Source organism: Macaca mulatta, chromosome 4 (assembly GCF_049350105.2).
Source record: "Macaca mulatta isolate MMU2019108-1 chromosome 4, T2T-MMU8v2.0, whole genome shotgun sequence".
NCBI classification, from domain to species: Eukaryota; Metazoa; Chordata; class Mammalia; order Primates; family Cercopithecidae; genus Macaca; species Macaca mulatta.
Genome location: NC_133409.1, coordinates 48664297 through 48683178, shown reverse-complemented (window position 1 = coordinate 48683178; position 18882 = coordinate 48664297).

Below are 18882 nucleotides of genomic sequence, written 5' to 3'. Positions count from 1 at the left end.
TTTTGTCTCTGTGGAGTACCACCCGGTAAGTCTGGTTTAGCATCTTATGTCCAGTAGGTACTTGGTAAACATTTGCTAAATGAAATTACTCCTTGAAATTTGGGGAAAAGTGAATAAGACTATCTAGGACAAAAAGTCAAAGCCAAAAATAGTATATGAGTATTCTAGCCCAGAGACAGTCGCTACTGAAAGAATCAAGGGAATAATAAAATGATAGACAGGGAAGGATAGAAAAGACTTAACAATATACGTATGTTCTGTCTTTGCTGTTTTGGAGAATGGTGGATAAGTAGTGTTTCCTGATTCTGAAGCATTGCTGAGCAGTTTAATTGTGATTTACCATCTTTTTGGTTCCCTCTTCAGTGATTAACCTATCGAAAAGTCTGTCCTAAATTTTTGGACTGGGGCACAGTTCCCTCCATCGCTTTGGGGGAAAATCATTAATATGGCATACTGCAGATCGGAGGGCAGGACCATTGAGGGTGTCATAGACATTAGCTCTGTGGAATTCTGCTAGCAATTTCCAAGTGATGATGAGGACTTGTGAGTATATGTTGAGATCATTCAGCTTCCTGAGTATCACATTCCCCAGCTACTTAGACATGGGTTAAAATATTAAGATGTCCTAGTTCAAAAGCTTGAATTCAATTGATTGATACTGATAGTGCCTGTCCAAGTGACCAGCTGAAAGACTTGTTTTGTGTATGAAATAGTTCTGAAAGTGGTGAGATACAAAAAGGTTTTAGAATCACTGCCCTATTGAGAGAAATTAGGGGGAAATGATTACATTTAAAGCTGCTAGAGTTATCCAGTGTTTGCTGGTCTTTGCAACAAACTGTGGAGAATGGGCAGTATGTAACGCTTTGGCAGGCTTCAATCACTGATAAAAGATCATGTTAAAATATCTTTATACTTTCTTGTTACTTGGCACAGTCATCTCTTCCTGTGTTGTATTTAGAGTATCATGGAGAGAAAATAGGTGGCCAAGAGCTTCAGTGTAGGCAAGAACTCCTAATTTTTCTTTAAAATTTTTACTGGGAAAGTATACACACACACACACACACACACACACACACATACACCATGGCCTGTCACACACACACACACACACACACCCCATGGCCCTTTACCCCGAAATGCTTCAGTATAGTTATTGACTTAAGTAAATTTAACATTGATAGACTTGAATCCATCATTTGTATTCCAGTTTTTTTTTTTTTTTTTTTTTTTTTTTGAGACGGAGTCTCGCTCTGTCGCCCAGGCTGGAGTGCAGTGGCTGGATCTCAGCTCACTGCAAGCTCCGCTTCCCGGGTTTACGCCATTCTCCTGCCTCAGCCTCCCGAGTAGCTGGGACTACAGGCGCCCGCCACCTCGCCCGGCTAGTTTTTTGTATTTTTAGTAGAGACGGGGAGTAATGTCCTTTAAAGAAGTTCTCCCACTGCCCTATAATCCCAGGTCCAGTCTAGGGTCCAGCATTACATTTACTTGTCTTGAATCCAGCTTTTTTTTTTTTTTTTTTTTGGTGGAGGGGGTTGGTGGGTAGGTCTCACTCTGTCGTCCAGTGGCATGATCACAGCTCACTGCAGCCTCAACCTGGCTCAAGCAATCCTTCCCCCTCAGCCTCCTGAGTAGCTGGAACCACAGTCTCATGTCACCATACCTAATTTTTTTTTTTTTTGTAGGGACAAAGTCTCACTATGTTGCCCAGGCTAAGTCTCGAACTCCTAGGCTGAAGCAATCCCTGCTTCCTTGGCCTCCCAAAGCACTGGGATTATAGGTGTGAGCCACTGCACCTACCTGCCTTTAGCTTCTTTTAGTCTAGAACATTTTCACTGGCTTTCTTTGTCTTTTATGACATTGACATTTTAAAATAATACCGTCATTTTGCCTCCTCTCCCTCTTCTTCTTCTTTTTAAAATAATAGAATGGTCCTTGTTTTAAATTTATTTGATGTTTTCTCATGATTAGATTCAGGTTCTGGGTGATGTTAAGTTCCTCACAGGATATCACATCTGGAGGCACACACAGGCCATCACACTAAGGTGATGTCAGTTTTGGTCATCTGGTCAAGGTATTGTCCTATTTCTTCACTATATAATTACTTTTTTTCTCTGTTGCAATGAATAAGCAGTCTGTGGGAAGAGGAGCTGTTACATTTTAAACAGAAAATGTATTTGACCCTGATGGAAAGGAGAGGAGGAAAATTAATGACATAAATTTCAAAGCAGCTATTAAATTATTTGATTGCATTCCTCCTCTTTTACTATGTCTGCCAAAATTGATAAAAAAAATTTTCTAATAAGAATGTTTTAAATAGTGATGTCTTAATAAGCATCAGAATTAAGCCTGATAAATAAATTATTTCCTTCTTAATTTCCTCCTCGGCAAAAGTAATAGTTGTATGAATTTCATTATGCCTGATAAGATAGGGTTTTGGAAAAACAGACCTAAGGTGTTTCTGATACTGCAGATGACCTATGGTGATCCAATGGGATAAAGACTCTAGGTAGGTTGTCATTTGGTCATAAAATATGAGTTATCTTGGGTTTCCATAGAGACATCTAGACTTAAAATGTTGTAAGCACTGCTTCTTTCAAAACGTCAGTAAAAACAGCAGAAGCCAAAGCTCTTGAAAAAATTACTTAAATCTTTTTTTAAAAGTAGTATAGCACCTTGTTAAAAATCTGTGGTGAAGCCAAAGCTTGTCTTTCCCAGTGGTCCTACATGAACTGGCCTTGAATAGCCCCAGGGAAAAGAGACACCAGGAACTGGTTTCTCTGCCTTTTGGCAAAGGAATAAGACTACATTGACTTCATCTATGAAGACAACAGCCAACTATTTCCTTTGTAAATTGCTAATTTTGTGTAGTGAGGAAAAGAGTGATGGGCGATGTGATTTTTACGGGTAAGACTGGTATAAGTTCTGCTGAAAGTTTGACATCTTTAGGATCTTACATTTTCTTCAAGTTGAACTAATAAAAACAGGCTTGTGACAATTATTTCTAACCTGATTTCTAAGTGGATATTGGGTTGAACACCACGTGTCCATGACTATTAAGGAGGCTTCATGGTGTAGTTTGACAAAGGCTCCCTCCTTGACCAAACTTTAGTAAGGCCCTGAGTCTTCTTTTCAACCAGGACTCCACCTTGGTCCCCATTCGTGATGGACCTATATAGCCCAGCTTTAGCAAGAATCCTGCTAAGTCAGTTTAGAGAGAATCCCCCATCCTCAATATCTATGAAATTTTTCATCCTCCACTTTTGATGTGTAAGTTCTCAGCCTCCCTTCAACGAGAAGCCTGTTAAGTTCATTTTGCAAGAACTCGTCTACTCTTGATATCTCCTCTTAGTAATTTTCTAATCACTGACCCCCTCACTCTGCCCATTAGTTTTAAACCCCCACATGATCAGGTTGTATTCAGAGTTGAGCCTGATCTCTTCCTCTGTTGCGATAGTTTTAAAACCTATCACTGTAGTCCTAAATAAAGTCTTCCTAACCTTAACAAGTGTCAAAATAAATTTTTCTTTAACATGTTGAAACATGAACTTGAGAATCTAGAGCAGGAGGCCACAAAGTATGGCCTGTGGGCCATATCCAGCCCACTGCCTGTTTTGGTACCACTCATGACTTAAAAATGGGTCTTACAATTCTGAGTGATTGAAAAAAAATCAAAAGAAGGATAATATTTAGTGACCCATGAACCTTATATGGCAATCAAATTTCAGTGTCCATAAATAAAGTTACATTGGATGACAGCCATGCCCATTTGTTTCTGTGTTGTCTGTGGCTGCTCTTGTGCTGCAATGGCAGAGTCGAGCAGTGGTGACAAACCATGTGACTCACAAAGCCTAAAGTATTTAGCATCTGGCCCTTTGAGAAAATGTTAGCTGCTCCTGGTCTAGAGTAGGTAAAAGGCTGAGATTGGAAGCTGCTTGTTCAAATTCTGTGACTTTGGAACTGAATAATATGGCTCATTGTGAATTGTTTCAGTACCATCGTTTTGTTTTTTCCTTTTGAAAAGCTGGTTCAGAAATGTAAAGGAAAAATCCAAGACAACAAAACATGTTTTCTGGCTTAGAATGTTTTATTTCCTTATATACATTTTAAGAGAGTGGCAAGGATAAAAGAAAATGTATCATTTTATTTGGGTTTAGAATAAATAATACATTTTATTTATGATCATCATGTTTAAAATATTATTTTCTGTTACTGTCTCTGTTTTACATCAAGTAAGCTGAGGCACAGGGAGATTATGTAACTTGCCCAAGGTCACAGAGTGCTAAGTGACCACATCACTCAGAAGGAGCTAGTTAAACCAATGTAACAGCCTTCAAGTTTTAGTGGCTTAGAACAAAAGCTTATTTTTCTCATGCCTTGCTTCTTGTCCATCTCAGGTCAGGCCAGGAGCCTAGTCTAAAGGAAACTCTACCACCGGGGACATCAGCTGCTGTGGCTAGAGAAGAGAACATGGTGAATAATGCTTCATACCTTAGGGCAGAGCTTCTCAAATTTAAATGTGCATAGGCATCTCCTGGGGAGCTTGTTAAATCCACATTCTGATTCAGGAGGTCCTGGCGGGCCTGAGATGCCACGTTTCTATCAACCTTCTAGATGATGCCTATAGTGCTGGACCATGGGTCACACTGAGAGTAAGGTGGACTTCCTGGCTTTTGCCCAGAAGTGACATATCACTTCTGCTCTCAAAATAATTAATCAAAGCAAGTCACATGGCCATGCCCAACTTCAAGGCAGCAGATAATGTAATCCATCATCTACATCAGTAAGAAGAGAATTGGAATTTTTGTGAACAGCTCCAGTGAAGAGCAAACAATGTGAAGCTAGGATCTGAATTCAGGCAGGCCGGCCCCAGAGTCTGTGCTCTTAACTATAACTATATACAGTCATGGGTGTTGGTTCAGTCTCTATAAAGAGAATACTTGCCAGGCAGACAGCCAGTCGGGGAGTTAGAGTTGACTTGTGTGACTTGACACTGGGTGACTTAGACAGCTTTAGAGTTCAGTGCAGCAATTCTCAGCATGGTGCTACAACTCTGAAGTGTTTCAATTCATTTTTGTATCTTAATAAAGTGCCAACATTTATGAATTATTTTTAAATTAAAAACATAGCTGGGAGCAGTAGCTCACCCCTGTAATCCCAGCCAATCCACTTGGCAGGTGGATTGCTTGAGCTTCTGAGTTCAAAACCAGCTGAAGCAATGTGGTGAGACCTTGTCTTTATAAAAAATAGAAAAAATTAGCCAGGCCTGGTAGCACACTCCTATAGTCCCAGCTACTTGGGAGGCTGAGGTGGGAGGATTGCTTGACCCCAGGAGAAAGAGATTGCAATGAGTACCTCTGCACTCCTGCCTGGGTAACATAGCAAGGCCATGTCTCAAAAAAAAAAAAAAAAAAAAAATTAATTAATTATTTTTAAAAACATACCTTCTAGTAGAATCAAGCCTTTATACTCTCTCATCTAACATTCTGCTATGCTTTCTTGTTCTGGAGAAGGGGAAGGGTTAAAGGCTGGAGCTACTGGTCTGGAAGAGTCCTAGGCTTGTAGTCAGCACAACAAACTCAATTCCCAGATGCTGTTGGCTGAGAATATGCAGATATGAGCCTGCTGCCTGTACCCATAACTGGGAACTTCTAATATGGTCATAAACTACTGAGTATTGTGTGTGGGAGTGGTGGGTCTCAGGCCCACATTAAAGTCTTAAATAGAGGAAAATGGACTGGGTTACCGTCAGCAGGGTGCTGAGTGACTATTACATCTCCCTTGATTGACCTTTTGATGCCTACAGAAAGCCCACATCCAGTGCCTACAGCCACCCACTTTGCTGTCAGTTCCCAGGCTGAACCGAGGAGGGACTGTTCAGAAACATCGGACTGAGCAAGGTCTCTGTCTGCCTCATGGAAAGCCTGATCTGGAAGTGACACTTGGAATAAAATAAGATTACTCTTCCATTAAAAGGAAATCCACCCAAAAGAGAGAAATAGTGGTGTATTTCAGTTTTACATAATTTCTTGAGATAAGACAACCCATTGCATTGCTTGATTCAGTTAGCAATTTAGCTAAGTGTGAGAGAGAACATGGGCCTTGACTTTTTTTCTTTCGGAAAATCAAGTTTGCCATATTGAAAAATGCTGTCAGCTCTGCCCACCAGCTCTGTCATTAGTCATGGGAAGAGCTGATCAGGTTTTTATTGTTTCTCCACAGGCATTTTTGTCATATAATGCATCTATTCAATTAAAATATGCAGAAGAATGCAAAGTTAATAATTAAGGGAAATAAAAAAGTTGCCATTGCCATTAATTACTTAAACTAAAACTTACAGTGTGATTTTTAAAAATTAATGGAACAGATAGAATTTTACTGTTTGCTACTTTTAATCCTAATCTCAGAAGGTATTGCCAGTTATCTCTCTTGGCTGTTCGTGCCCTTTGGAAATGACCTATTACTAACTCCACCAGTAATCCTGACTTCATATGTAAATGCTGTCAGCTCTTAATCTAGCTTGGGCTGGCATTGGTAGAAAGTCATTTCTTTCAATATTTCTATATTGAAGGCCTGAATAAATTAAGGATGTCTGATTTTTATGTCAGCAACATCACCATCATGATTCAAATGCTAAAGAATTTCAGAAAAGATTAAATTTCCTCTTGACCTGAGAGGAATCCCATCCTCTTAGTGATGAGTTCCACAGGTAAGCCTGATACACTGCCTTGGGTCCTCTGATCCTAAGCACATTTATCAGCTTCATAGACCTAAAGGATCATGTTACTTTCCCCCTCAACGTTCCACAATCTCTATGAAATCTTTCCCAATTACTCCAGCCCACAATGATCGTTTTCTTCAAACTCCTACTTAGTGTCACATAGTTTAATACTCAATTGATCTCTAATTACAGTACTTAGATTGTAAGCTCCTCAAAAGCAAGGATTTAGCCCAATGATAGGCCCAGAGGCAGTTTCTGTAAGTGCTGAGTGATGGATTTGCAGTTCTGGACAGTTTCCAGTAAGCAGGACAAATGGGTGAATTGGCACCACCAAGAGGACGCTGTCGTGGATTACTGAGTGGGCCCTCTGTTTATCGGGGGCTTTGCAACGGTCATAGCTGCCAGACAGTTGGCCAGCCACAGTGGCTCAGCTTAGGTCCCCAGATGTTTTCCTCCAGCCCATTTCTGCCCATTGGAAACCAACATTTTGGACTAGGGCTTGCAATTATTCAAATTCGGTATTGAGAAGTCAGAGAGAACAAACAGTAGAGAGGCAGGAAGGTAAGGTAATTTTTTTTTTTTTTTTGACAGTGTCTCACTCCGTTGCCCAGGCTGGAGTGCAGTGGCGCGATCACGGCTCACTGCAAGCTCTGCCTCCTGGGTTCACGCCATTCTCCTGCCTCAGCCTCCTGAGTAGCTGAGACTACAGGCGCCCACCACCACGCCTGGCTAATTTTTTGTATTTTTAGTAGAGATAGGGTTTCACCATGTTAGCCAGGATGGTCTCGATCTCCTGACCTTGTGATCCACCCGCCTCAGCCTCCTAGAGTCCTGGGATTACAGGCGTGAGCCACCACGCCTGGCCAGGAAGGTAAAATTTTTTTATCTGCTTTGCTAGGAGCTAACTTAACTGTGGAGTCGTAAAAAATGAAAGGGAGGACATGTTACATATTTAACAGCAAGTGCTGTGCTGTGTAGAAATTTATATAACTCTCTTGCTAGGTTAGTCCAGAAGCTGGATTAATATTTTAATCATATTCTCTTGAGAGGAAAAGGCAGCTGGTGAAATTGTTGGAGGTGACATGCCAATCTACATAGAAACCAAGTGCGGTTTGGAGACCACCATGGAAATAATAACTTCAGTCATTAAGTGGAGAATGAAAGGAAGAAAGAAACCAGATAAGTTTTCCAGGATCAAGAAGTTATTTTTATTATAAACTAACCTTAGGGAGACCATAAGCTTTATTATTATTTCAACATTTAAATTCAAATACTGATGGCTCTGTCTCTTCACTGGTGATTGCTCTTGGCGGTAGCAGAGTTAGCAATGAGTGGAATAGAACATCCTTCATCTTTATTTTTAAGTTGCCATTTTAATTGTGGATATAAACTTGTTATGTAGGCAAAGTACAGCAAGGAGTACACAACACGATTCCTACAGGCTTTCTCCTGTGAACTTGACTACCCACGGCCTGAATTTTAACAGTTGGCATAAGTTCACTGGCATCCTGAAATCTAAAGGAAAAGGCCCTTCTCTTTTTTTGTTTCCTGCAGACATAGATAACACAAAATCTTTACAATGGTCTGTAACTGGCACTAGCAACAAGCGTCTGGAGTATAACATGGGTTAGGCTCCGGGAAAGTTATCTTTTGCTTGGAAACACCCATCCAATGGAAATTGATGTTTATATTATTAACTGGAAATTTGTTTGTGCTTCTGAATTTTGTGGAATTAAGACTGGTGCTATGATATTCTCATGTGTTCTGTTGACCCTTAGGTATTTTAGAAAAGAGGAAACTGAGAGTCTTAGGGTTGAAATAATCAAACTTTGGAGGTGCTAAGGCGCTATTCCAATTGTATTGGCAGATGGCCCAGGGTGCAGCTGCTGAAGAAGGATCCCAGACTCTACCCAGATCCCCAAATACCATCTCTTCTGCCTGTAACTGAGCCAGTAAAAGGAAAAAGGTAGAGCAGAACTTTGGACTGAGATTTCTCTGTGGGAGCAACAGATTGAATTGATAATGGGAAAATGTTTGTATTGTTAACTTTTATAAGGTGGCAGTAAACTTCAAGAATTTTATAGCGCTGGCGTATTATTTGGGTCATATTTTCATCTGGTGCTCTTTGTTCACCCTGCTTGGTCGTGTAGCATAGCTGAGCAGGATTCGAGATGAGCAAGATAATTGGGGCTCATCCTGGCATTGTGCCTGATGTAATCAATGTCCTGATCTGTTTCAGCAGCTTCGGGGGGCCACAACAAAGGCACATTGATAAAGGCCCTCTTTAACATCAGGAGGATATGGAGGAAGAAAGGTAAGGACTGAGGAAGTGGTTCCATGAAGGAAGGACAGGATATTTTTGAATTCTCTCCTGATCTTATCCGAGGAGGACAGCAGCACTGAGGGTAGACTACGGCTCCAGTGGTTAATTTCACCAGATTAAGAAGAGACATAGCCAAAAAAGGAAGAATATTGGTGTGTAAGGGAGGGACAGTCACTTCTTTGTTGATGCTGTTAGTTGATTAGGCAAACATCATTTGATTTGTCTTTGTGCTAGTGGGCAGAACTACAGTGTAAAGTTGAAAGTCATTTTGGACTCCCTTTTCTCATAAGAGGCAGCGTGAGATGGCTTGGAAGTAGGCTGAGAAACGTTATTCTTGACAGTTGTCCAAACTCTCTGCCTCACAGGAGGCATGGATGTGGTTTTTCCTCACATTTGGGTATGAAATCTGAGATTCCATTTCTGATCTCTACTTAGGATGGCCATAGGTAGTTCAGTACTAGTGACCTGTTTTGAATCAAGGCCTATTAGGCTCACCTAGCTTAGATAGGAGCATGGTCCACAAAATCTAGGCTAGCTAGAAATGGAGCTGACAGAAGGCAGACTCGTCTGTTAGAATAACTAGTAATAGGTAAGGCTTATTGACTATTGTGTGCCAGGCATGACTCTAAGGACTTTGCAGCTATAGTTTTATATAATCCTTGCAGTAACCTTATGAGGTTACTGTTCTTATCTCCATTTAAGGAGTGAGGAAAGAGAGCTTTATGGAGTTTAACTTGCTCATATCACAAAACTACTGAGTAGCAGAACCAGAATTTTAACTCCAGAGCTCACATTTCCTAACCATCATACTAAACTATTTCAAGAAGTTTATCCAAACAGGAAAAGAACAGAAAGGACGGTGATGAGTGTCATTTTCTGTCTAGTCCTCCAGGGGAACAAAACCTCATAAGTAGGATTTTTGTTTTTAAGGCAGAGTCTCACTCTGTCGCCCAGGCTGGAATGCAGTGGTGCGATCTCAACCTCTGCCTCACTGGGTTGAAGCAATTCTCCTGCCTCAGCCTCCTGAGTAGCTGGGATTACAGACATTCACCACCATGCCCAACTAATTTTTTTGTATTTCTAGTAGAGACAGGGTTTTGCCATGTTGGCCAAGATGGTCTCAAACTCCTGGCCTCAAGTGATCTGCCCGCCTTGGCCTCCCAAAGTGATGGGATTACAGGCGTGAGGCGCCGTGCCTGGCCATAACTTGAGTTTATTCAGGAGGCTAGCCTTTAGCTTCTCTCAGCAGGCTGTAATTTTGAATGTCTTTCTCTACTCTGTGTTGGGGGCGTGGGGGTGGAATTTTTTTTTTTTTTTTAATTTTAGCAAAGTAAATCTTCTAGAGGGAAAATAACTCTTTTACTTATGAGAACAGGTCCCAGGATACTTAAACTTATAGCTTAAAAAAAACACAATTGGGTCAACATCTTGGTCCTTTACAAAAACTGCAAGTAAAATTTCATGATTTTGTAAAAATTTTCAATGAGACAGGTCTTGTTCAGAATCCACAGATGAATTTCTAATACTTTTGCATATTCTATAATTGTTTCTCCAAAAGAACAGAACATATTATCATTGTTTTTGCTGTTATGGTTAGCATTAGGTACTGTTCTAAGTGATTTACATGTATTTTCCCACTTAAATTGAAATGCATATGAGAGATACTACCATCACATATTACTTACCTATAATGCTAATACATATAATAGCATTGCTGTGTAACAAAAAATGCATAAAACCTCAGTGGCATACAAGATAACGTTTATTGCTTATACAGCTGTCGTGACTGGCTAAAGAGATCTTGGCCTGTCTTGATGGTGCTGGCTCATGACAAGTAGAGTTGTGCTCACTGAAGACTGATCTAGCCTGGTCTTAGTTGGGATGAATGGGGCAATTCAGCTCCCCCATGTGTCTCTCATCCTCCAATAGGGTGGGCTGATTATGTTCTGTTGGTGATTGCAGAGCTACAAGCTCTGATCACAAGCTCCAGAGGAGGCTAATTGCATAAATCCATTTCAACCTCTGCTGGCAACCTGTCTGTCTGTCTAAGACTAAATATGTGGCTTTCCTCCCTTAATGGACTCTATCCATCCCTTGAGAGAGCACTGGAAAATGGCATGGCAGAAAGTCTGGATATAGAGAATGGTGAACAGTTGGGCCCACTGCTGCAATCTATGACATATCCTCATTTTACATATAGAGAAACTAAGGCCTAGATAATAAGTGGCTTCCCTAGGGTCACATAGATATTAAGTGACAGAGCTAGAATTTCAACCTGGGTTTGTCTTTCCTCAAAGCTGAAGCTCTTAAAGATGTACTGTAAGGGCAAGATTTAGAAACTAGCTCTGTCTCAAGCTCCTTTCCATATATGAACAAACTTCTTTTTTCTTTTTTTTTTTGAAACAGAGTCTCGGTCTGTCGCCCAGGCTGGACTGCAGTGGCGCCATCTCGGCTCACTGCAAGCTCCACCTCCTGGGTTCACGCCATTCTCCTGCCTCAGCCTCCTGAGTAGCTGGGACTACAGGCGCCCACCACCACGCCCGGCTAATTTTTTATATTTTTAGTAGAGATGGGGTTTCACTGTGTTAGCCAGGATGGTCTCAATCTCCTGACCTCGTGATCCGCCTACCTCGGCCTCCCAAAGTGCTGGGATTACAGGCATGAGCCAATGAACAAACTTTTTACTCCCTTTTTATGCATTTTCACCAGTGAAGACAAAATGCAGCTCTTGATATTAGCTAATGTGAATGCTGTGAAGAGTAATTAATGTTAGCAAATTCTCTGAAAAAGTATTGATATTATGATCAAAGAAATATATACTTTTAAATCACTGACCTCCTTTTACACTTTGTATTCTTTTAGAGCTCTCTCATTTGCCATAGTTTAGAAATGTAATGACTGTAAAATCTCTTTGTAAAAAAATTTTTAAAAACTTTTTTAGAGGCCGGGCGCGGTGGCTCAAGCCTGTAATCCCAGCACTTTGGGAGGCCGAGACGGGCGGATCACGAGGTCAGGATATCGAGACCATCCTGGCTAACACGGTGAAACCCCGTCTCTACTAAAAAATACCAAAAAAAAACTAGCCGGGCGAGGTGGCGGGCGCCTGTAGTCCCAGCTACTCGGGAGGCTGAGGCAGGAGAATGGTCTAAACCCAGGAGGCGGAGCTTGCAGTGAGCTGAGATCCGGCCACTGCACCCCAGCCTGGGCGACAGAGCAAGACTCTGTCTCAAAAAAAAAAAAAAAAAAAAAAAAACTTTTTTAGAGATGGGGGTCTCACTGTGTTGCCCAAGTACCCCTTTAACAGATGTGTCCCAGCCTAATTTTGCTTTGTAACTTACTTGCTACTGTTGTTATTCCTTTTTCCTGTTAAGTCAATTTCATGGCACATGTTTTGAAGAAAGTTGACTTTGTATACTTCTGTTGACCCTGGAAGAAAAATAGCATAAGGGCACATTCAGACACACTGCTTGCCAAAACCATTCCCAAAGGATAATTTCTTTGGGGTGCCCTTTTGGCTCGTGACCTGTCCTGGACCATTGACAATATAACAGAGACAGCTTTCTGCTTCTCAAGAAAGGATTTATTTTTTACGTCATCAGAAAGCATCAAGTGAATCAAGAAAGAAATTTTTTTATAGAGCTCTAAGGACCACTGAAGATCCATGAGGATATTTGTGAATGCTCTGCAGATGAAAAAGGTATTGGGGATCACTTTGAAATATGGAGTTAGGGAGGGAAACTATGAAGAAAAAAGAAAAAAACTTGGAGAGAAGGAATACCTTGAAGATGAAGACATTACATCTAGAATGAAGGGTAAGAAAAAAGCTGATATGTTTCAATCAGTGTACAAGTGATTGGAGCAGACTGAGAAATTCAATTCAGATTCTTTGTGAACATAAAATTTTGGGAACTTGAGTATATGCTGTATCTTCTCATCCTAGTTTCCCACATTAGGTGGCTCTGACCTGCTCTCCCACAAGACTCTAAATTCAGCAAGGGTAGGGGCTATACGTGTCTTGACTGGGGTTATTGTCAGGGGTAGCCCAATGTGTTATGTTTGGCATGCACTAAATAAATATTTGTTAGCCAAATGTACCAGTAACCAACTAATACTTCTGGTGTTTTCCTCTGGTAGGAACTCAGAAACTGCCTTTACCTTGTACAACAAGAGAAAAATCCATGAGTTGGGTGTAAAGCAGAAATTAAATAAAATATAATTCCAGTATTTAATTGTGTCCCAAAGGAAACGTATCTTATTATAGTGGAGGGGGAAGAAAGGAACATCACTGTAAATCAAACGACCTGTCTTCTTTTAGCTCTGGTTTTGATCTTAGTCATGTGACCTAACAGCAGTTTTCCCCTGTATGCAGTAGGAATAATAAATGATGTGTCATATATGAAAATGCTTCAGGAAAAAAAAAGTGCCAAATTAATCCTGGGTACTACCATTATAAAAGGCATAAGTTAAACTGGTAAGAGGAATACCAGATAACTCAAATCAATTGTGCTGAAGCCAGAGCCAGTATCAGGTCTTTTTCATCTTATCCACAACTTCAGTGCCTAATACAGTGCATGGTCAATAGCTGACACTCAGAATGTCTTTACAGAATTAATGACTGATCCTTCACTACAATACAGAATCAAAGATAGTCTCAGATAATTATTCTAGTTCCTTTGTTTTACAGATGAAGATTTTCATATGTATCTATTATCATGCAGTTACAGAAGCTACATAAAATAAATATTCAAATTTTAAAGAAATTTTTTTTTTGCTGAAACAATAAAGGAAGTAGTCGTATTTGTTGATTCAGTGAAAATTTTGAGCCTGATTACAGTGTACATAAGTGGTGTAAGATATATAGGGTCATAAGACTTAAACTTCCTATCCCTTTGTTTCACAAGACATCGTCAGCCCGCTGCCTCAAATTAAACAGTAATAAACGGCAATAGGAGAGCCCTAGTTGAGTTTTTTTTGGATGTAAGGGACAGACATTTACTCTGGCTGACTTTAGGGGGGAAAATGTGTGGCTCACAGAAATGAAGGAAATCTGGGGAGCCAAGTGCAGGAAAGACAAAGTTCTGTACCTATCAGGACTGAGCAGTAGGGCCTTCAAGACAGGTTTACCAGGACCCTGCACCCAGAATGCTTTAGCTCTATCCATTTCCTTCTTTGTTCACCTCATTCAAGATTCACATTCCTGGGAGAGAAAGTCCAGTTGGCATGGCTAGGGATACGAGGCTCACTCCTTGGCCAGGGAAGAAGAGCTAGGCAAGATTGATGAAATGGGGATTGTGTAGTTCCCCAAAGCACAATTGGAGTACAACTAGGAGATGCAGTGGATCCTCCCAACAGTTAGTATTCTTAAAGTACAGAGAAGGGAGATGCTGGTGAGACTTTATAGGTGAGAAGGGGCTTCAGCTAGACCTTTGAGGATAAGTAAGAATGAAATAAATGAGGAGGAGGGAAGATTTCAGGTGGTGCTAAATGAGGCGCAAAGGCTTATAGTTAAGATTGAGTCAGATGTCCCCACTAGAGTCAGAAGTGGCAAAGATGAAGAAGAAGATGATTATTCCTTGGAATTGCGTCAATAGGAAAGTAAGGATAATGCTAAGTTTAAAGGGACAGATAATTCTGGCAGAGAAACTGCAAGTATAGAGATAACTAAATAGCAAATATTTGGGGAAAGCTTAAAGGAGACCTATGTACTTTTGAAAGAAAATCCAGAATAAAGGATATGCTGGAAGAACTTTCTAGACATGAGATTGAGAACCCAAGTTGGGGGGTGAATCGTGAGGAAGGGTAGAGTCCCTGCTTGTTCAGAGGCAAGAGGATAGGCTGGGGGGCTGGATGAATGTTGAGATATCAGGACAATGATTTGGATGACACTTATTCTAGAAATACCAGATCTTACCAATACAAGGTAGAAGTCACTGCCAAGGGAAGGAGTACCGTGTTGGATGAAGACTCAGAGGTGAAGGTGTTTTGGGATCTCTACTGTAGTCAGATTGCATAGGGATCAACAAGAAGTCAGTAAAAGATGACAAAACAGGCCAGGCATGGTGGCTCACACCTGTATCTCAGCACTTAGGAGGCCGAGGCGGCCAGATGACTTGAGGTCAGGGGTTCAAGACAAGCCTGGCCAACATGCCTGGCCAATTTTTAGGAGAGATGAAATCCCATCTCTACTAAAATGCAAAAATTAGCTGGGCATGGTCTCACGCACTTGGGAGGCTGAGGCACAAAAGTCACTTGAACCCAGGAGGCAGAGGTTGCAGTGAGCTGAGATCTGCCACTGTACTCCAGCCTGGGCAACAGATTGAAACTTCATCAAAAAAAAAAAAAAAAAAAAAGATGGCAAAACAACATCTCTGTCTAAGTTAAAATTAGCATGAATTTCAGTTGCTTTTCCAAATGACTGGATGGAAACACTTTTTGGTTAATATTCAAAAGCTAGGGTTTCCAAAACTTTGGAGCAGATTATAAAGATAAGATAATTTATTCAGGAATTTAGCCTTTGTTCCTAGACTTAAAGGATTATTGGAAATATTTGGAAAACAGCAGAGTGGCATATTTTATTTGTGATATTTTGTATCCCTTATATAAATGGAGAAGTTGCCACAGAAGTGTCTTGATTTTATATCCTTTTCATAAAATAAATGCATTTCTAGAAACACCAGACATTGCAGTGTTTTACTGAAATAGGATCCTGTTTAGCTATACTCACCCTTTTTCTCTGTTTGCCCATTATTTTTCCTGGAGTTATCTCAAAAAATGGATTAAAAGAAAAAGCATGAACCTACAAGCAATCTTTAACCTCAAATATTTGATCTATGTCATCACATTTAAGTAGCTCAGAATCTGTTTGGAAAAGACAAACGCGAAACTTTGGCTTCTCTTTGCCCCTTTGAAAGAGTCAACATTGTTAAGGCTTATTATTAAGCCAGATTTTTCCCATGCCTAAGTCACCCAGCAGTGGCCCTTTCTCAGTCTGCCTAAGGCAATATAGAAACAATTGTTTTCTTTTATGTCATAGTTCTGTTTCCACAAAATTAAAAGGAAACCAAATGCTACTTGCTGCAAAAGAGGCCATGAATTATGTTTTAATAAAAATAATCACCCACTATTTATCTGTTTTGTAAGTTTAAAATTTCATGGCCTGGATTTACTTACAACGAGCTATAGCAAACCTTTAGAAACATAACCTATGGGGTATCTGCCTGGCCTTAAATAGGGCCTTCAATGCATAGTATATAGTTTGTTCAAGGAGAAGTGAACTAGTCATTGATGTGGCTCATTACAACAACCACAATAACAACTATTTATTAGTCTGTTTTCACACTGCTGTAATGAAATACCAGAGACTAGATAATTTATTTAAAAAGGAGGTTTGATTGACTCAGGGTTTTGCATGGCTGGTGAGGCCTCAGGAAACTTACAATCATGGTGGAAGGGGAAGCAGGTACCTTCTTCACAAGGTAGCAGGAGAGAGTGATTGCTTGTGAAGGAGGAATTATCAAACAGTTATAAAACCATCAGATCTCGTGAGAACTCATGCACTATCATGAGAACAGCATGGGGAAACCACCCCCATGATCCAATCATCCCCCACCAGGTCCCTCCCTCAACACGTAGGGATTATGGGGATTTCAATTCAAGATGAGATTTGGGTGGGGACACAGCCAAACAATATCAAACTACCATGAATTCTGCTGGTTGGGTTTGTAGTAAGTTCTTTACAAATATCATCTATTGAATATAGATAATCATAATATAAATATAAATAGAGATAATTGCAATAAATCATATAAAGCAGGTATTATTATGATGATCCCTTTTTCAGGTGAGGAAACTGAGGCTTAGGGAAATTAGGTAACTAGCCTGGCATCACACAATTAGTAAGTTACAAGGTCAGAGTCAAATCCACATCTGGATGGTTCCAAAGCCCACATGTTCACCATGCATTGCTATTTTTTTTTTTTTTTACTTAATAAATGCCCCCACATGTGACATTATGCTAGATTCTCAACTAGAAGACTGTACTCTTACTTTTTTAAATCGTTTTTACATTAAAAACTTACATTTTTTATTTGAAATGTATTTTAAGCTTAAAAAACTTTTACAAATAGTACAAAGAATCTTTGTATGCCCAGATTCCTCATATACTAACATCTTACATAGTACAATTATCAAAATCAGGAAATTAACACGGATACAATTCATACTTCGCCAGTTTTCCCACAATAGCTGGGATGACTAGGATGATACAATTCAGACTTCACCAGTTTTCCCATAAAACTAGGATGACATGTTGCATTTAGCTGCCATGTCACCTTGCTCTCCGTTAGGGACAATCCTATACTTGCATGACCCTAAGAGTGGGAGTCTTTTTAACTCTGTACCCTCACTGCTTTGCTTGCTCCCTCCCAGTCTCTTGAATCTAAAACAGTGTCTCAGCCTTACTTCAAAAAAGTACTGGCCAGTTATTTCTGCATAATGTTCCTCAATTTGGGTTTGTTTGTTGTTTCTTTATAAATAAATTTGAGTTGTGCATTTTTAGTAGAAAATATTATGAAGTTACATTGTGCCCTTCTCAGTCCTTCATACCAAGAGGCACCCGATGTTAATTTTTCTAATCACAGCTGACATTAACTTTGATCTTTTCATTAAGGTGATATCTGCCAGATTTCTCCACTGTAAAGTATTTTCCCTTTGTAATGAATAAGTATGTTGTAGGGGAGATACTTTGAGGCTATGTCAGTATCTCATTTCTCATCATGCTTTTGCCCATTAAGTTCATCATTCATTGATAATTCTTATTTAAACAATTATTATAGTATTTGAAAATGGTGACATTTTCGCCATCATTATTTCTACAGTTATTAGTTGGAATTCTATTGCAAGGAAAAGCTTTTTTTTCTTTCCTATTTATTAATTTATTCAATAATTTATTTATAACAGTATAAATAAATTTTATCCTCATGGATTCTCATATTCCATGGCTATTGTCTATTACTATTCTTATTTATTTTATTTGTTCAAATTGTCCCATATTTGGCCAAGAAAGCCGCTTCAAGTTGGCTCCTGTATCCTTTTGACATGTCCATGTCCTTTTTTAAAAGCACATCTTTACTTTCTAGCAACACAAGAAGTTCCAGGATCATCTTGTACTTTCCCTGCCTGTCTCTGTTAACAGCCATTTCTCCATGGAGCCCTGGTTTGTTGTTGTTGTTGTTGTTGTTGTTGAGAATGGTATTTAGAAGCCAAGATCTGGGAGTTGGGTATACTCATTGCTACTGCAGTAGCATTGCTTCTCGTCTCTCTTAGTGGAGAGAGCTAAAAATGTATGTGTGTACACACAAATGCTTATTCTATATATATTTGCATATCTGTCTCCTGAATATATATTATATATATTAAAATCACTTCATAGTGATAACCTCCAATTCCAATCCATCTCGCAAAGCTTATTTTAGACTCTGTTTATAACTCCTTTCTCTGACAGTGAAAAAACCAGAATCTCATTTGCTCCAATATATTAACTTATTTGCTCGGTACTGGAATTCACAGAAAGTAGTTTACTCCTATAAGTGCATTTGTACATGGTTCATTTTATCTTTCATCTTAGTGTACATTGTCAAAACACTGTTTTTCAAAGTAACCTAGGTTAGTTCCTTTTTCTCCTTCCCTTTCTGCCTCGTTATATTATTCATTCGTTACTTTATAGTTAGGTTCATTTGTTTGTATTCTCTGCCAGTTATCCATTTATTGCCTCTTATCTCCACATTCACCCTTTGTTACTTACTCTGCAATAATGGAGCTGGATCCTTTAAGTATTTCTCTG